This window comes from Mus pahari, chromosome 4, assembly GCF_900095145.1.
Source record: "Mus pahari chromosome 4, PAHARI_EIJ_v1.1, whole genome shotgun sequence".
Lineage (NCBI taxonomy): Eukaryota > Metazoa > Chordata > Mammalia > Rodentia > Muridae > Mus > Mus pahari.
This window is the reverse complement of record NC_034593.1, coordinates 72650247-72654783: the sequence shown is the minus strand read 5'-3', so window position 1 is coordinate 72654783 and position 4537 is coordinate 72650247.

Sequence of the window (4537 nt, the reverse complement as noted above, 5' to 3'; positions counted from 1 at the left end):
TGTCTTCTCTGTAAGGGTTAGGAAGTTGAAATTAATATAAAATAAAAACTAAGTTATAGAACTAGCTGCCAGTCAATAGTGTAGAAAGGATCCAGATCTCTATGTCTGACAGTGGCCTTTGGCCAGTGACTCCTGAACACTAATGTGATACCTGGCTCCAATGGTGGCACCTTGAAGACACTCTGACAACCATACTTACTTTTGGACTTTTTAAAGCTAAGGAAGCTATAAGGTCAGCCACACCCCATCCCCTGTCCTGTGCCCTCTCACTTCTTCCCCCACCTCTCTTTCATTCTTCCTCCCTCTCTATTTCTCTCACTACCCTCTCCTTCCTCTCCTTGTCCCTCTCTGTCTCCTCCTCTTGCCTCCTCTTCCTTCCCATCATCTCCCTCTCCTTCTTCCCATCCATCCTCTCCCTCTGCCTTCCTTTCCTTATCCTTATATTTTTCTTCTATTTCCAAATCCCTCATAGCCATTGACATGTTGTTCTTTCTTATATCTCTTTATGAAGATTTGTACCTTTTATACTGAAATTAAAAACAAAGACCTTATGAGTGATCTCTTTGCTTCACCACAATACTTTGAAATTTATTTGCGATTACTACACTGAGGACTGGCTGATAAGACTATCTATCAGTTGTAACTTCTTTAAAAAAAAAAAAAAAACAGATTTATTTGTTATTATATCTAAGTACACTGTAGTTGTCTTCAGACATACCAGAAGAGGGCATCAGATTTCATTACAGGTGATTGTGAGCCACCATGTGGTTGTTGGGATTTGAACTCAGAACCTTCAGAAAAGCAGTCAGTTCTCTTAACTGCTGAGCCATCTCTCCAGCTCCCGATTATAACTTCTAAGTAGGGGAAACAGGCTTTTTCTAATTAGATATTCTCTTTGTTTACATTTCAAATGATATCACCTTTCCTACTTTCCCCTCCGAAAATTCCCATCCCCTATCCCTGACCCCTGCTCCCTAACCCACACAGTCCTGCTTCCTGGTCCTGGCATTCCCCTATACTGGGGCATAGACCCTTCACAGGACCAAGGGCCTCTCCTCCCATTGATGACCAACTAGGCCATCCTTTGCTACATATGCAGCTAGAGCCATGAGTCACCCCTTGTATTTTCTTTGATTGGTGGTTTAGTCCCAGGGAGCTATGGGGTTACTGGCTAGTTCATATTGTTGCTTCAACTATGGGCCTTTAAACCCCTTCAGCTCTTTGGGTACTTTCTCTACCTCTTTCATTGGGGACCCTGTGCACTGTTCAATGGATAACTGTGAGCACCCACTTTTGTATTAGTCAGGCACTGGAAAAGCCTCTCAGGAGACAGCTATATCAGGCTCCTGTCAGCAAGCACTTGTTGGCATCTGCAATAGTGTCTGGGTTTGGTGGTTGTTTATGGGATGAAACCCCAGGTGAGGCAGTCTCTAGATAGTTATTCTTTTTGTTTTGTTTTGTTTCAGTCAGGATTTGCTATTTGTGCTGTTGATACAGATGTACTATTTGGCATACATAAAAATTGGAAAACTATCCATAATAATATTTTAGATTATTGGAGTTGCTGTATTTTTCTGAATGGAAACTATAATATTAAAATTGTCTGACTGGACTTCGTTTGTTACCTCACAGAGGGTCATACACATTTCACTAACATAAATCTATTCTTTCTGCTGCCAAGAGTATTACAAACCTCAACATGAATGTTTACAGTTCCAGTGCAATCTTAGTTCGTTAGCCTAGGAACTGCCCAACTGTGTTAAGTAGAATTCTATACATGAATGAGCAGTAGAGACTTGGGGCTGGTCAGATTAGTGTTAGTAATGAGTTTATCTATAAGCACACAGGTCATGCAGAGCCATCTCTAACTCTGAAATCTGCAGAGATGTCTTTTGTGAAGAGCTCTTAATTTGATGTCAAAGGACACAGATTGCTTATCTGAAACACACATCAATTAGTTAACAGTACATCATAATTAGATAATTTTTTTGCTCTCTCTCTCTCTCTCTCTCTCTCTCTCTCACACACACACACACACACACACACACACACACACACACACACACACACACATCAGGTTGTCATTTACATTTGACCATGACAAGAAAACCAGTAATAATGTTTATGACATAAGAGCAAAAGCATTTTTCTCTAGGTACTTGTTGCATCCAAAAAGGACATATATATTCAGACTATGAGACAAATTACATCATGATATAATACATATTTTAAGCCTAAGCAACTTTAACTAGTGACTAAGACCTGTGTCTTCCCACAACTAACCCTGATTTAAAAAGATTCCTTATTTTACTATACTACTGTATAAAAATGTGTCTGATATTGTGACCACAGGGAACTTGTTAAGGGTAGTGTAAGAAAACTGAGAACATCTGTACTTACTTTCAATAACTCTAGAGGCTTTTATAAAATGTCATGACAGGTCAGTAAATATGAATGGCTGTCAACAGCCTCCCATCAAACAGAATGTCCACCAAGTATCTTATCTGAGATCTCCTTAGGAAAGATCAGTTTTCTTTTAATTAAAGGAAAAATATCCTACCTGTCTAAGTGATGAACTTTTGCTTGAGGAAATATATGATTATGGCTTCTAGTTACCTTTGTCTATATCTCCTGTTGTGATGAGACTGGTGCTATATCTCCACAGTGAGCACACACACACACACACACACACACACACACACACACACACACACCATGAATTAAGAAAAGATAAAGAAATCATTTTAATATAGTTTCATCTCTACATAATTTCAAGAGATGCTGTTGAGGCAGGGAACATGGTGGTAGCTGCTGCCACTCATACAGCCCATTTCACATTACCCCCAGGCATGCCTTTCTGTTGTTGAGTTTGAAAAAAGTAAATTGGATAATGAATTGTTTATCCACAAGCAAGGAAAACAGTCTTTATTGTCAGTCTTGACCTAGAAAGACATTATTTACTGGCTTAGTCTAAATGAAGAAGTGTCTTTACATACGATTTTTAGCTTTTGCAAACCTCAGTTTTAGAAAGAACCAACATAAGACATGAAGAAAAGCAATTATCTCAATACTCTAGACAGGGTGGTGGAAGGGGTATTACCAGCATGTGGGTGATTAGGGTCAACTGAATCTTGGTCCAGGCCCACAGCTCTTGGATCAAGGCCCCACCTATACCTCATGATTTCCACGACTCTCCTCCTGCATTTGCACAGTCATTGCAGATGGCTCCATCACTTCCAATATCATACTAAGATGTTAAACTATGTATACCATCAGATATCATAAGCATATTGAAATTTGCGGTAGCAGAGGAATGATCTCATCCTTCAAGTATAACATCCGCAGTCCTGAAAATTCAACTTTCTTACTCTCTAACACATTCCAAAGACCACTTTAGTAACCAAAATCCCAAAGGAAAAGTGAACCACTGTTCCCACTAGTCACTCCCAACAACTGGCCTGGGGTTTGCATGAATAATATTCTCCAGATGTGTAATTCATGAATCTGACTGATAAGAGAGAACTCAGTCCTCATTTTATGTAAAGGTACTTACCATTGCCCAGAAAAACCTCTAGTCTTACTGAACCAAGTGAGGTCACAGGGGCAGGGAATTGCTAGACCTTTTTATTTCTATTGTGTCGCTGTTGATTTTAACAGAGCCAAAGTTGCTGGGGCAGGGTGCCAGTGTTTGACAGCCAGTGGTTCCAGGCAATGTAGTGTGGATGCTAAGCAAGTCTACAGAGCAAAGATAAACACCCTGGACAAATGGACCCAAGATTCAGGCTGGACTGACCATATAAGGACACAGATAAGGAGAATGGTACCAAGGACGACGCACCATGTGGGGTATGTGTGTTTTGGGGGGAGCTAACAAGGAAGTACCATCTGGATGTTTGTGTGTGTGTGGTGGGGTGAGAGCCAACAATCTCAGGTAGCTAAAGTTAGCTCCTAGTTAGAGATGATTCTATAACACTCTCTTTTAAAAAGTTCAAAAAGCATCTGGGAATTGAATGATGTGCTTTTCATTCACACAAATAACTAAAATACATAATGAAAATCACTGGCAAATAATTTCAAAATGCCACAAAAATCCATCTGCATTTGGGAATGGATCTGTAAATTCTGACTAAATTTATTCAAATGTAATCTTTCTGTATTTCTTCAAAAGGAAATTCTACTATAAAATGGGCTTTAAAGGAAACAAAAAACAAAACCATACAAACAAACAAAAAAGAAAAAACTGAAAAAAATCTCACCAGTTAGCAATTCATGATAGAAGAAGGATGGAAGGCTGAGTCTAGAAAATTAAATTTTACCTATTCTCTCGACAGATAGAAATCCACGTCCATGTAAAGCATGATAGAGAGGCCATTTTTAAATTTTTAAAATATTATCTGTAGGATGGAATTTCCACATATATTTCCCACTTAGTAAATAAAAGAAAACACCACACCACTTGCTTTTCTCTTTCAATCCCAGAAATGGGCATCTTTTAGTGTTTTGTTTGTTTGTTTGTTTTGTTTTGTTTTGTTTTGTT